This window comes from Coccinella septempunctata, chromosome 3 (genome assembly GCF_907165205.1).
Source record: "Coccinella septempunctata chromosome 3, icCocSept1.1, whole genome shotgun sequence".
Taxonomy (NCBI): domain Eukaryota; kingdom Metazoa; phylum Arthropoda; class Insecta; order Coleoptera; family Coccinellidae; genus Coccinella; species Coccinella septempunctata.
In genome coordinates, this window is record NC_058191.1 from 18,253,240 (window position 1) to 18,269,795 (window position 16,556).

The following is a 16,556-nucleotide window of genomic DNA, read 5'->3' on the forward strand; positions in this document are numbered from 1 at the left end:
TCTCTGAATCCGCCGACGATTTAGACACTTTTACTGAAAAAATTTTCAACAAAATCGTGTTGAAAATTGAAAGAGAGATGGAGAAAAAACTCCAAGGAATGTTCAGTAAACTGAAATAATGGAACATAAAACTAGGAAAAATTCCCTTAAAATAGTCTCCTGGAACATAAACGGGGTCAGAACTCGAACACCGAGATAGAAGAAATAATATCAGAGAGAAAACCTGATATTATAGCCTTACAGGAAACAAGAATACAACCAAATACGCGATTGAATATCATGAATTATGAGATATATAGATGTGACAGAATCGCAAACACTGAGGTGGGAGGTGTTGCCTTACTGGTTAGACGAGATCTGAAACACTATTCTAAAGGAAGATCTGACGAGTCACAAATAGAAACAGTGACGATTGTTGCTGAAATAAATCGACAAAGAGTCGAAGTCACATCGGCATATAAAAGACCCCCAAAAAACTTATTGGAAGAAGAAATCAACAACTTACTAGATGGAACAAACCCGAAAATCTGCATCGGAGATTTTAATTGCAAATCTCCAGAATGGAACAGCAGGATGGAAAACAGAAATGGCAGAAAACTGAAAGATCTCGCTGAAAAACATGAAGCTATCGTTATTGGACCTGAAGATCCAACGTACCTAGCATTCGGAAATGGATTACCAGATATAATTGATATCGCAATTATGAAAAATATCACTAGAGAATTCTCGATAGAGACCTTGTGGGACGGAACCTCTAACCACAACCCCATCGAATTAACAATAGGAGAAGGGCCAATAGGAGAACTAATGCAAACAAAAGAATACACCGATTGGACGAAATATAGATATCTGATACAATCGGAGGTAACAGAAATACCAACAATCAACACACCGGAAGACCTAGAAAGAGCAGTTGATAAACTAGAAAAGAATATACTAGATGCCTACAAAAAGAGCACAAAGAAAATAACGAGACCAGCACCGATACATCCACACGGTGATACACCCAGAGAAATCAAAGATCTCATCAGGGAAAATCGGAGACTAAGAAAAACATACAGGCTCAACAAAACAGATATAAATAAGAGAAATCTAAACCGACACAGCCAAGTTCTAAAAAATGCCCTGAAGGACATGAGAACAAATAGATGGAACAAAAGAGTTCAAGAACTAAATACTATCGATCATTCTGCATGGAAAATGCAAAAATGTCTGAGAAGAGAAAAGACTAAAATACCACCTCTCCACGGAGAAAGAGGAATGGCATATACGAATATCGATAAAGCAGAAGCACTGGCGGACTCGATAGAAAGAGAATCGAGAATAAATTACAGACCTTATGACGATAATGACGAGCTGGAGGATCTTGTAGAGAACAACGAAGAAGAAATGGACGAACCACCAGTAGACGACAAAATAAAAAAACCAACTTCTCCATTTGAAATAAAAAAAGATAATCAGAAGCTTGAAAAATAGAAAAGCTCCCGGAAGTGATAAAATAACGAATGCTATGTGGAAGAAATTACCTAGAAAAGGTATAGCTGCTCTCACAAATATTGCAAACAGTATAATGAGGACTGAACACTATATGGAAAAGTGGAAAACTGTAGAAGTCATAGTGTTCAACAAACCAGGCAAAGATAAAAAATTCCCCCAAAACTACAGGCCGATAAGTTTATTGTCCGCCCTAGGAAAAGTAGTAGAAAGGGTAATCGCTAGGAGGCTTACAGAAGAAACTGAAAATCTGAATCTCATTCCAGCAGAGCAATTCGGATTCAGAAGAGACCACTCAACTGAACAGCAATTACTGAGACTCACAGAATACATAACAGAAGGATTCCAAAATAAACAAGCAACAGGTCTTGTACTACTAGATGTCGCCAGAGCATTCGACAGAGTATGGCATGAAGGATTGATTTACAAAATGAGATATGCTGGATATTCAATGAAACTGTGCAAGTTGATTAGGAATTATTTGAGGAACAGAAGATTCTACGTGAAAGTGGAAGGAGAAAACTCCACAACCAGATATATGGAAGCAGGGGTGCCTCAAGGGTCAGTACTTGGGCCGTTACTGTATAACATATATATTCACGATATACCAAAATCTCCAAGGACTATGCTGACACTATATGCCGACGACACAGGAATCGCAATGCGACATCGCAAGCTAGAAATCATAGAAGGAATATTACAAGAAGCTATAGATGAAATAAATGACTGGTGTATTAAATGGAAAATGAAGCTCAACGGACAAAAGAGCCGAGCGATATTACTGCAGAAGAGGAGACTAAGAACTACAACAAATCTAGAGTTAGATGGAGAAGAAATTGAATGGAAAAACGAAGCAAAATATTTAGGTATCACCCTAGACAAAGGTCTAACTTGGAGAAGCCATATCAAACAAGGCGTTGACAAAACTAAGGCAGCGATGAATATGCTCTACTGCTGATAGGTAGAAAGAGCCACATGTCAAATGAGACAAAATTGAAAATAATCAAAGCCGTTGCTAGACCGAAAATGACTTATGGATCAGGTGCTTGGAGATTCGCGGCAAAGAGCCATATACAAAGAATTCAGGCAACAGAAAACAAGCTACTACGATGTGCCATAGATGCGCCTTGGTTTGTCAGAAACAAATAGATATATCGAGATTTGAAGTGGAAAACCATCACCGAATTTATGAAGAGGAAAGCTGAAAAGTTATACTATACTAAGAAGAGATATCCGAAATGGACGAACATGAAAACCCTAGCACGACAATGTGTAAGAAGAAATTAACCGATTAAGGGATAAATGGTTTATAGGCAAATGCCCGGAACCAATAAAAAGCAGGTTAGGTTAAGTGGGTCGCGAACTCGGTAGAGTGAGTAACTCCACAGTGTTCCCTAGAAATGGGTTCCTCTGGGCGAGAGATAGAGCCCCGTGTTTTTCACGGTCGCAGATTCCCCCTGCTATAAAAAAAAACAACTGTATTTAAAGACGGTATAAAAATCATCGCGTCAATCGTAGATGATTTTTGAAAAATCACAAAATTCTTCGAGCAGCATGGTAAAGAATTTTTTACCTACCAAATGGAGGAGGAGAAGAAGATATATGCCGTCATCAGGCATTTACCAATCGACGCTGATCTTGCGTTGATTAAGGCCGACTTGATTTTCCGGGCAATATCATACGCTGAGGTGTCCAGAATGACATCGACGAAGACGAAGAAGCCCATACCTCTCTATCTAAAAAGGAAATCTTCGAAGTTAAGTGACTCTACAACCTCTGTATTGTGGTTGAACACAAAAAGAAGCCTGAAAGTCCAAGCCAGTGCTTTAGGTGCCAAAGGTACGGACATGCACAAAACAAATGCTCCTTTTCGTGGAGATGCGTGAAGTGCTCAGGAAGCCATAGCAGCAATGACTGCACACTCACCAGAAAAGGTGAAGAGAGAAATGCCACATGCCTCTTATGTGGAGAAGAGGGCCATCCAGCTAGCTACAAAAGATGTAGCGAGTTCAAGCTGGTGACCAGAAAGAAGAATTCCCGAAAACCAGCTGAACAGAAAAAGAAGGTAACAAAAACAACGACTACTGATGAAGAAATTGAGGAAGTAGCGAAGATCAAACCTACAGAACAGGAAAAGAAGAGGGAGACTCCAAAACCCGTTCAGAAAAAAGAAGAACAGAAGAAGCTTCCAATGAAACAGGCTGTGAACAGTCAACAGGAGAAGAAAAAGATATCTGAATCAGCCGATGATTTAGATATCTTCACAAAAAAATTTTCAACAAGATAATGTTGAAAATTGAAAGGGAAATGGGGAAAAAACTCCAAGCATTATTTAGTAAACTGAATTAATGGACATTACAGATATTAGGAAGAAATCCCTCAAGATAATCTCGTGGAACAACGGAATCAACACTCGGAAATCCGAGATAGAAGAAATAATATCATATTATAGCCCTACAGGAAACAAGAATAAACCGAAACAGACGACTGAGTTTCATGAATTCTGAAACGTATAGATGTGACAGAATTTTAAACACCGGAGGAGAGGAGTAGCAATATTGGTGAGAACAGATCTAAAACACTACTTCAAAAGTAGATCCGACGAAACACAAGGAGAAACAGAAACAGTGACGATTGTTTCCGAATTAAATCGTCAGAGAGTCGAAATTACCTCGGCATATAAGCGACCACCAAACAATTTATTGGAAGAAGAGATAAACAACATGTTGGAAGGGACAAACCCGAAAATCGGCATCGGAGATTTCAACTGTAAATCCCCATTATGGAACAGCAGAGCAGAGAATAGAAATGGCAAAAAACTCAAGGATTTCGCCGAAAAACAAAATGCCATAGTGATTGGACCAGAGTTACCGACATATCTTGCTTTTGGTATAGGAATACCAGATGTAATAGATATCGCGATATTGAAAAATATTACTCAAGAATTCTCTATTGGAACTTTGGAAGATGAAACCTCAAACCACAGTCCCGTCGAATTGACAATTGGAGAAGAACCAAGAGAAAAACCGATGGAAATAAGAGAATATACCAATTGGGCTAAATACAGCCATTTAATACTATCGGAATGAACAAAAATTCCAACAATAAGCACTCCAGAGGATCTGGTATGTGCGGTTGATAAACTGGAAGAGACTATATTGAAAGCTTACAAAAAAAGCACAAGAAGAGTGAAGAGACCAGCACCAAGTAATCCTCATGGCGATACGCCTAAAGAAGTAAAAGTTCTTATACGAGAAAATCGAAGACTCAGAAGAATATATCGGATGAATAAAAATGATCTGAAGAGAAGGAACCTCAACCGCCATAGCCAAGTTCTGCCCTGAAAAGATCTAAGAACAAGCAGATGGAACAAAAGAGTTCAAGAACTGAATACAATTGATCATTCTGCATGGAGAATACAAAAAAGACTACGGGGAGAAAAAACTAAAATTCCACCCCTACACGGAGAAGGGGGGATGGCGTATACCAATACTGATAAGGCAGAGGCATTGGTGGACTCGATCGAACGAGAATCGAGAATAAGTTACAGGATAGACGACGATAATGAAGATCTAGAAGAAAGGATTGAAGGAAATGATGAAGAAATGGATGAATTACCAGCGGCTGCTGAAATAGACAAACCAACATCGCCAAATGTTCCCACAAAACTACAGACCGATAAGTCTACTGTCGGCGTTAGGAAAAGTAGTAGAAAGAATTATAGCCACGAGGCTAGATGAGGAAACCGAAAATCTGAAACTTATACCACCAAAACAGTTCGGATTCAGAAGAGAGCATTCAACAGAGCAACAATTATTAAGGCTCACAGAATACATTACAGAGGGATTCTAAAATAAACAAGTTAAAGGTCTTGTTTTCCTAGACGTCGCCAGAGCAATCGATAGAGTATGGCATGAAAGATTAATATACAAGATGAGATGTGCTGGATATTCGATCAAAATATGCAAGTTGATCCGGAATTATCTCAAAAATAGAATATTTTACGTGAAAGTGGAAGGAGAATGCTCCACAACAAGAGATATAGAGGCTGGAGTACCCCAAGGATCAGTACTTGGGCCACTTCTGTACAACATATACATTCCCGATATTCCGAAGAATCGAAGAACCATGCAACTCGACACCGCAACCCAGAAGTAATAGAACGAGTTCTACAAGAAACGATTGACGAAACAAATGACTGGTGCATAAAGAGGAAAATCAAACTCAATGGCCAAAAGAGTCAAGCAATATTACTACAGAAGAGAAGACTGCGACCCACAACGAATCTAGAAGTTGACGGCGAAGAAATCGACTGGAAAAATGAAGCCAAATATTTAGGAGTAACGCTTGATAAAGGACTTACTTGGAAAAGTCATATCAAACAAGCAATCGACAAAACGAAAGCAGCGATGAATAGACTCTACCCTCTAAAAGGAAGAAGAAGCCACATGTCGAAAGAGACAAAATTGAAGATAATCAAAGCCGTTGCTAGGCCTCAACAGACATGGATCAGTTGCCTGGGGTTTCGCGGCAAAGAGCCACATCAAAAGAATTCAGGCCACTGAAAACAAGCTGCTACGATGTGCAATAGATGCACCTTGGTTTGTCAGAAATAGACAGATTTATAGGGACCTAAAATGGGAAACCATAACGGAATTCATGAACAGAAAAGTAGAGAAATTATTCGAAACCGCGAAAAACCATCCGAATCAAGAACTCAGGAGACTAGTGGACTTCGACCCAGAGGAAGACAAAAGGAGAATGCCAACTTGCCGAAGGAGACCAAGAGATCAATTAAGAAGAGATTAAAATAAGAACATAAACTTATTGAAAAATCCAATAAAGTGTTACCCTAGAGAGGATAAACACATAAATCCCAGCATGATAGTGTGCGGGAAGAAAACCGACTAAGAGATGAACGGTTTATAGGCAAATGCCCGGAAACAATATTCAAGAAGCAGTTAAGGGTTTTTAGTGGGTCTCGAGCTCAGAAGAGTGAGAATCCCCACACTGGTTCCCCCTCAGGAGAGGGTGGTTCGTCTGACTTGCAGATTTTCCCCCTGCTACACAAAAAAAAAATGTAAATGAAGTGAAGAATGTTTTGAATAGGGAGTTTTCTGAGAGGTGGATTGGGGAGGTTCCAGGAATTGGCCTGCTAGATCACCCGATCTACCTCCTTTGGTTTATTTCCCATGGGATCATCTTAAAGATATAGTGTATAAGGAAACAATACCTACCGCTTGAAACAAATATTCTTGTAATTGAAAAAGCTATACTTCATTTGTTCAAGAGAGCCAATACATGTATTGAGGCGAACGGCTCTCATTTCGAACATTTGCTTAATTGATTTTTTCATGTATTATATTTGCGACATTTTCTATTGTGTTTGAGTATCCAACTATTTCATCAACCCACATACAAACGAATTGTATTTTGAAATTTTTTATGATATTAAACGATTAATTGATTTTGAAGGAATATTTGAAGCCAGGCTCATTCTATGGCCTCGAATTCAATGTTTGTTCTATCAGGAATATTATTTTGCATGATGTGAATATTTAAATATTGTAATATTCTGATTTCAACATATCATAAAAAGAATAGAAAATTTGTGCCATTCAAACAAAAAAGAGATTTATTCTCATTTTTTTTTCGCTTTTCTCAAATTTCTATTTGAATTTATTTTATCTTATCTACCGTGTGATATTTATCACCTGACAAGTAAATTGAAATTTTCGAATACGGGACTGCAATTTTCATTTTTTTTTCTTGTGCTGATGGTGAATTATTATAGGAACTAGCTTGTGAAATATCAGTCAAACTTTCATTAAATTAACGAAGATATGGGAGTTTATAGGTTTAGCATTTTTTCATAGATCACAATATAATTGTTTGAAACGAATACCCTTATAGGACATTTAAATCCCAAATTCCTAATCAGTTCAAGGTCCTCTATCTCCACTTATGCGTTGTCTCTTAAGTCACCAGTAAGTGACGTGGCGTGGTCCTCCTTGGCTCTCTCTGGACTCATATTTGTGGCCTCTTTCCTCTGTTGATTCATCTCAATCTGAGCAAGTGGAGGACGAAGCCAAACCGATTTTCACTCTGATGTTAGCAGCCATCTCCAATGAACCCACCATGATTGAACGTTTCTCCTCGTATCTTCGACTTAAGCGCATAACTGCCTTTTGTCGACGTTTCATGCTGAATGCTCGTGGTCCATCGATTCCTCGCTTAGGTTTTCTCTCCTCTGTTGAACTCCAGGAAGCAGAAGTCTGTGTAGTTCGTCTAGTTCAATCCGTTCACTTCGCTGAGGAGCTGGCTGAGCTTCAGAAGCCTTCTTCTCGTCATGGGCTCATCATGAAACTCCACCTATTTCGTGAAGAGCATGGACTCATACGTGTCGGAGGTCACCTAACAGCCTCCTTATTACCATATAGACACAAAAATCCTGTTCTTCTGCCAGAAAATAATCATCTCACCCATTTGATTATCGATGATGCCCATCATCGTCTTCTGCACGCTGGTGCTCTAGCTACTCCTTCGTTTATTCGTCGACGGTACTGGATTATGGACGGAAGAAATGTAGTGCATAATCGTCCACGCAAATACAACCGATACTTTTCCTGCAAATCCTGGCCTCTGATAAAACCAATGGGCAATCTTCCACTTTAGTGGCTATCCTCTGCTATGGCTTTTCTTACTACTGGAGTTGACTATGCCGGTCCCTTTTATGTGACGAGTCGACGAGTGCAGGACTACGCGGAGCAGTTAGCACCAAGGCATATCTAGTGGCCTTCATCTGCTTCACTACCAAAGCGGTTCAGCTAGAATTGGCGTCTGAGCTGTCCACCTCAGCTTTCATTGCTGCTTATCGTCGCTTCGTTGCACGCCGAGGTGATCCTTCTGTTATCTTTTTCGATAACGGGACCAACTTCGTGGGTGCACATAACAACCTTCGTGACCTAGGCCGCTTATTGTCTACTCCACAACATCAGCAATGTGTTTGCGATGCAGCCTCATCTTACGGAACTGACTGGCGATTCATTCTAGTACTCACTTTGGCGGCCTTTGGAAGCCGCTGTCAAATCGGCTGAGCATCATCTCACTCGCGTTATCGGCGAGCAAAAACTCACTTACGAGGAGATTCTCACCGTCTGCACTAAGGTTGAGGCAATCCTCAACTCTCGCCCTCTGTATCTCCCATCGTCTGACACTTCTGATTTCGAGGCCCTCACAACAGGGCATTTTCTGGTGTTCCGTTCCCTCATCGCTCCTCCTGATAAAGATGTCAGCTCTGTGTCTGTAAACCGTCTGTCCCGTTGGCAACTAGTCCAACGATTTCAGCAGGACTTCTGGAAGCGTAAGCGTCAGAAGTACTTGCATACCTGGCAGCAACGTAACAAGTGGTTGCATCCATCTCCTCCCATCTTTCCAGGTACCGTTGTCATCATTCGAGATGATAATCTTTCTCCTCTGAATTGGTCTATCGACCGCATATCATCTGTTTTTCCAAGGGCTGATTCCACCACTTGAGTAGCTGATGTTGCTACTGTTTCTGGGACAATTCGGCGACCAGTCGTTAAATTGTGTCCTCTTCCAACTCAGTAGATTGCTGCTGGTTTCTTTCGTCTGTTCACTCCCTTCGACTGATCTAACTGAAGGACACTTCAGGGCGGTGGCATGTTCGATATTGAGTTGGCTTGCCTGACGAAGCGGAGTCAGGCGTTTTTTAAATCAGTCAAGAGTGTCACGTACAGGTAGGAAACCAAACTCATCGTCTGTCGATCACGACAATAACATTCGTATCGTCACCGTCCGCTCTAGAGGTTTACGAAAAACCAAAGCAATCGTCTGAATCGTCTGAAATTGCCGCATTCATAGCACCACTGTCTTCTTATTGAAATCATCTATTTATTAGTTTAATCAGAGGGATATTGAGCCACTTTGAGTGAAGTGCGTTGTGTCGTCTATATAAACGAAGTGAGAACCGCGAAGCCGGTGCAAAAAGGAGGTTAGCCCCCACATAGCATGGGATATTTGTCAAATATTTATGAAATATTTGTATGCAAGGTTTTGAATATTTAATAAATCTTTCGTTGAAATATTCATGAAATAAAGTTATGTCCGACTTTTTCTCACATTGAAATATTTCATGAAATGTTTCATATAGATTTTTGCAATATTTTCTACAACATTGTGTGAAATCTTTTCTAAAGATCATAGTAATATTACATGGAATATTTAGGCAAGATTTCTTCTAGTTGAAGAAAATGTTTCCTGAAATCTTCAGAAGAGGTTTTCGCAATCTTCCAGCGAGCGGGTCTGAAATGTTACTAAATATATTTCTGCGATGTTTGTGTAAAGTTGCTGGAAACTTTCTAAAAATATTTTTGGAAGATTCATATGCAATAATAGGAAATATTTCCATAAAAATTAAGGAAATGTTTTGAATTATATTATGCGTTATCTGATGTGAAATATTTCTGCAATATGCGAAAAAATATCTTGCGAAGTCTCTGAACAATATTTTGCCAGGGTAGCTGAATAACTTCATAAAATACATGTTCCTGAAGAATTAAGCAATACTTTGAACATATATCTTCAAAGTAATACCAAATTTTTCAGGATTTGTATTTTATGAAGTCCCTTGCTGAACATTGTTCAAAGATCTCGCAAGATATTTTTTTAAGCAACATTATATTTATATGTGTAAGGTTTTCCTGAAATAGTATAACAAGGTTTTTTTGCATTGAGTAGATCAAAATCAGTTGAAAAAATTTATTCATTTTCCATTAACAACATTAAAATATGTATCAATATACACGAAACCTTCATATAATCTTCGTCATCAGGATCTGCAGATAATTGAAACCGGAATTGTGGTCGACTACTGGCATTCCTATAATGAATATATTTTTATGATTTTTCAGAAACAGAAAGTATCATATTTTGTCAATTTAGGGTCATGAAAGTTCTTCTACGAAGAATTGGGGTAATTATCGCAAAATTGGAGGAAAAGTAATCAATATGTACTTTCATTGAAATAATTCAGAGAATTAATTGAGCAAATATGGGATCTTTATAAGAGATTGTTGCATAGCATTTGGCTTCGAATGATGCTCCTTACTAGAGGGCTTTGTACTGAATAATATACATAGAATTTCGAAATTGACGCCCACTATGGTGTAAAAATCATTTATAAAGAACCTGTCAGATAATACTACATTGGTGGTATGGAATATGTATTTATAGTACTGAAAAGATACATTTTACTGAACGATGTTTTCTTCAACTTGTCAAATTTATGATCGGTGTGATTTTTGATATCAGAACAAATAGATGTTAACAGAAGATTATATAGTGCAAGTCTCTAACTTTGAACAAATTCAGTGAATCGAAGGCAGTTTTTTTGTTGTAAATATGCCCGACCAGAGCGATCGGTGGTTTAAGTTGCGCTATTTTTTCATTCAGAAAAATGTTGTACAGCGTAACCTTAATATGAGACATGAAGTCAGTGATGATTTTTTCAAAAGACAATCCTAATTTTTTTATGACCTCTTAAAAGGTGCTATCTCAAGTTACACATGCGCACACAAATATTAAGTTCTTATTCCTTTGTTCGATCTTTCAACAAACGTTCTTTCCCACATAACGACAAGATAATAAATATCCTCGCTATTATTCGCTGCTATTCTCATTAAATAGTTTTATTCAACTTTTTATTTGACAGAAAATGCTTATTAAGAATCTTGTGACATTCCATTTTTAAAATACTTGAGTTATTTCAATGAGTTGAATCAGATTCCCTCGTTTTCGAATTAGTCGATGTTTGTTGAACATCTTTTCAACGACAAGAAATAAGACATTTGGTACATACTTACTTAAGTGTAACTTGATAAAACCTTCAGAAATGGCCTTAAAAAATAGGATAGTCATTAGAAAAAATCGAGAGTGTAACCACTATGAGAAAAATGTACATTGATTTCGGAAATCAAGATGATTTCGGGATTTCGAATGGTGATTTCTCGGAAAAAATTATAAAAATTTTCTATAATTAATCAAATTACTGTATAATATTCCTTCACTTGAAAGAGCGACATTTAAAAATACTAATCAACCTGTGCTTGTATATTTACAACAAAAAAACTGTCTTTTATACACAGAATTTGTTTGAAGTTGGACTCTCATACTCTATAAAGTGAAAGCATTATTAACAAAACAATAAAAGTCTTGTAAAAATCACATCACGTGAACAATTTTAGTGCAGATTCTCATTTCAGAAAGTAACTCGGACAACAAGTATTCGTGAAAAGAAACACAAAATTAATTGTTCTGAGTGAATTGAAGAAAAGCAAAAAATCTCAGAATATGAAAAAATTATAAAACTCACTTTTTTTGCCGTCCATCATCTGACATCATCCAACCATATCCGTATGGGAAACACTTTGTATGATTTCGGCATCTGTCGCTTCTTCATATTTTGTCTTCACACTCAAAAGCTTCTGCAAAACATTCACAGTATGAACAAATAATAAAAAATGAAAAAATACGAGTAGAAATCCATAAAACATGGAATTCATTACCTCCCAATCACATGTTTAAATGGCTATTATAAATAGAATAAAGATTCATTCGAAAATGGATTTCGTTCCATATAAATATACACACGTTAGTCTCACACAAACACACAAAACGATCGAGACAACGCGCAAACGACAAAATCAAAATGGCACCAATGAATGCTTTGTTGTTCGGCCTGCGCTTCTTCGAATGAAGCCCAAATCTCACGTTGCTGTCCTTTCTCGTTTCGCATTGTGCAGCTGGCTAGTGATCAGCGTTGCCGGGTCCAGAAATTTTATTCCCCAGTACACGGTATACAGAGTAGAGTAAATCTTTTTACTATGTTAAATTACCTTGATTCTGGATTTTTATTTTTATCGAGCCTTGAGAAGAACTGATAGAGAATATCGACTTCTGAAAGTAGTGCTTGTTAAGTTGATTTGTATCCAAGGAATAAAATAAATAATAAAGTCGAGAGTTCCTAAAGAGAATATGATTGATTGAATTGAAAATAATTCATCTACTTCACAAATTATTTATTCCTTCTAATGATTGAATGCCGATTATACAGTTCAGATAATAGCTGAATCAAACGTTGAACCCATTGACTGCCCGACAATGATAAAATAGAACTGGACTGTCCAAAATTGAAATGGATTCAACTTTGAACTCGGTTCGAACCTGAACTGTAGAATGTAAAACCGGGGCTTAGAGTAATTGAAGATAGTGTGATATATGGAATAGAACAGATTTCTGGACATCAGATAATAAATCTTAGGAAATTTCTTCCAACCTGGCATCGCTGCTTATTTTATCGAGGGGGACTGGGAACGCCGCGTCGACGCACACGCAAGTCTAGTCGAGAGAAGGGTGCGTAATTTGAAAGTTAACTAGGATACGACGAAAATTTGAAGTTGCATTTAATATACTTAAAGGGGTAGTAGGTGGATGAAATTGAATATCTCTGAAGTAATTCAAGGGACATAATGAAATATAAATTAATGCTACTGTGTACAATATAGTTTCAATAGAATATCTATAGACGAAATTATAAATTGTTGAAAAAACAAGGTATAGACTATACCGTCAAATATATTCATACAGATAGATATTTCGTTGTTGTTATTTGCTCTTTCGACGTACTATAATGACTACCCAGTGCGAAAAGAATAATAGCATATAAACAATTTTTTCTTCACACTTTAAAAAGACAGTAACTTTAGACAAGGGGGATACTAACGACAAAACATTGAATACAAAGTTAGTAGAATATTTCACGGATATAACCCAAAATATTCAGCACAAAAATCCGGAGATGTGTTGAAATATTCTTGCAGAATTTCTTATATATTTATTTAAATATATGAATCCTTATATGAAAACGTTTCGGTGAAATTAAAATATCAATTAATTCTGAAATATTGGTGATTGCTGCAGCAAAATGAAAAAAATCACATGAGATATTCTTCTCGATTATTAAATATAGGTACATTTACTCATCTTTCAAATATATCTCCTGAAATATTCCATGGAATATTAACAATTTATTTGGGCTTTCACTCCATCTTTCAGAAATATTGCAAAGAAATATTCTGGAACGATTTTTGAAATATTTATTGTAGCATTAGTTGAAACGTTAATGAAATGTTCAGTTGCATTATAGTTACCTACTTTGGAAGACAAATAAAATATTTCATACATATTCGAATTATTTGCAATCCCATCTTTCAAAAAGCAGTCGATAAGATTTCGGGAATGAAAATTGATATAATTTTTACACTTCCAGCTTTTCATCGAAAATCTTCCCCTAAAATATTACTTTAAGGTTTTTTTCAATGTATTATATAGACGAATTAGAAATATTTAGTGTGTATTGCTGCAAATATTTTTTGAAAAATTCAAGAAATATTTCTCACAAATATCTGATTCCTATGGATATTTATTTTCCTGAAATATTGCAAAATCTGTCATAAAAATTTCGTAGAATATTTTCATGAAATATTAATAAATCTTATGAAGTCATATTTCATGAAACATTTATTACATATCATGGAAATATTCTGCCAATCTTGCGAAAACTTTCTTGCCGTAAATATTCTCGAAACCTTTCATAAATATTTCAATGAAATCTTTCTTGAGAATATTTTGAAATTTTTCACTGCAATATTCCATGCTGTGTGGGTCCCTGTTTCTTTTGGAACCTCCTTTCTGTTACCAGACCAGTGGAGAATCGCCAGGTTCATTCTTAAACCCGTTGGGGTAAGTAAATAGCATTTTCACCGTTCAGTTGCTCAATATCCATAATAATTATTATCTGAAATTGGTCGCGAACTCTTTGCGGCCAATTAATAATAGTGCTGACTTCTGTGAGATGTTACAGATAAACTTGGAATAGTAGTCTCGTCTCGAGTCTCGTTCGAGAGTCTCGTCGTTGATAACATTTTTTGAAATCGAGTAATTTTTTCCAATTATTTGAGGATGAAAGTAAATCACCAGAAGCAAGAGAAAGAGAGAATATCGACGCAAAAGGCACAGACAAGCTGGAAGCACACTCTGATTAAAATTTAGCACTGATATTATCGGGACCAGGTGAAGACGAAATCTTAAGAGATCTGAGTTCTATTTCAACTTCTTCATGCGTGATCAAGATGTCTGAAATTGATGACTCATTAGGGGGTGTCGTCAGCGGCGACATCGGGCCCACCGGCTCAGATGCAAAGGGGATGGACACCTTACTGTTGAGACATTGTCCTGTAAACTTAAAAAATATCTTTTTGTTGTTAGATTTCGTTAAGCTGTTAATGTAAGAAATTTTAGCTCTTTTAATCGACTGCGACAAGGAGTTGGATAACTGTAGATGCTGTTTAAATGTAGCTTCACTCTTGCATCGAATAAATCGTCGCCAAAGGCTCCTTTCATATTTTATTTTTCGCAATAGATGGTTATCGATCCATGGTTTGAGTTTATTAGTAACTGACTCCACGAATCTTCACTCACTTCCACATAATTTATGACTTTGTGAGTCTCCCTCACGACATTGTTCCCTGGCAATGGAATCTCCAATTGAAGTTGAGTGCTCAAAACCAAGTGATCTGATTTTCCAAGTGGGGGACCATACCTGATATCTGATACTAGGTCTGGGTCGTTGGTGAATATTAAATCAGGATATGTAGGGGTCTGATTCACAGATGGTAGTCGGTAAACTGGCCACTCTCTAATATCGCCCAAGTTGAAATCCCCCACAATAAAGACGTTCTGAAATAGTTTTAATGTATTCGCATGTTGAATTTCAGTTCGATAGTTCAGATAGGAATTGTAATTTCAGTGGTCAATTCGGCAAAGTGTGATATCAATTCCTCAAAAACTGTTGGATCAATTCGACCCAAATCTTGAAACTGCTCATAGTTTTCGAATTGAGATGCACATGTTGAATTTCAGTTCGATAGTTCTGATAGGAATGGAGATTTCAGTAGTCGATTCGACAAAGTATCATTTCAGTTCCTAAGGAACTATTGGATCAATTCGACCCAAATCTCGAAACTGTACACAGTTTTCGAATTGAGATGCACATGTTGAATTTCAGTTCGATATTTCTGATAGAAATGGAGATTTCAGTGGTCAATTCGGCAAAGTGTGATATCAATTCCTCAAAAACTGTTGGATCAATTCGAACCAAATCTTGGAACTGCACATAGTTTTCGAATTGAGATGCACATGTTGAATTTCAGTGCGATTGTTCAGATAGGAATTGAGATTTTAGTGGTCAATTCGGCAAAGTGTGACATCAATTCCTCAAAAACTGTTGTATCAATTCGACCCAAATCTTGAAACTGCACGTAGTTTTCGAATTGAGATGCACATGTTGAATTTCAGTTCGATAGTTCTGATAGGAATGGAGATTTCAGTAGTCCATTCGACAAAGTATCATTTCAGTTCCTAAGGAACTCTTGGATGAATTCGACCCAAATCTCGAAACTGTACACAGTTTTCGAATTGAGATGCACATGTTGAATTTCAGTGCGATTGTTCAGATAGGAATTGAGATTTCAGTGGTCAATTCGGCAAAGTGGGATATCAATTCCTCAAAAACTGTTGGATCAATTCGACCCAAATCTTGAAACTGCACGTAGTTTTCGAATTGAGATGCACATGTTGAATTTCAGTTCGATAGTTCTGATAGGAATTGAGATTTCAGTGGTGGATTCGACAAAGTATCATTACAATTCCTGAGGAACTATTGGATCAATTCGACCCAAATCTCGAAACTGTTCACAGTTTACGAATTGAGATGCACACGTTGAATTTCAGTTCGATAGTTCAGATAGGCATCATGCTCAGATGGTCTAGGGCGGTACACACATCCAGTAAACAAAGTGAAATTTTCAGACACCATTTTCAGGAACAAATTATCTACACCGGGCGTTGTCAGTGAACACTTCGTGAGAGAGAAAACATCAGCAACACATTCATGAACGTATATACACGACCCAGCATATCCT

At 37.3% G+C, this 16,556-nt stretch overlaps 1 long non-coding RNA gene across 1 annotated transcript; it reads right to left on the reverse strand.

Annotated features, from left to right (window-relative positions):
• Positions 1 to 10,261: 10,261 nt before the first annotated feature.
• Positions 10,262 to 12,073, reverse strand: LOC123309263. Its single transcript, XR_006537251.1, has 2 exons — positions 11,888 to 12,073; positions 10,262 to 10,396 (listed from the first exon to the last, which is right to left on the reverse strand). It is a non-coding gene; the product is annotated as an uncharacterized LOC123309263 (long non-coding RNA).
• Between the last annotated feature and the right edge of the window lie 4,483 nt (positions 12,074 to 16,556).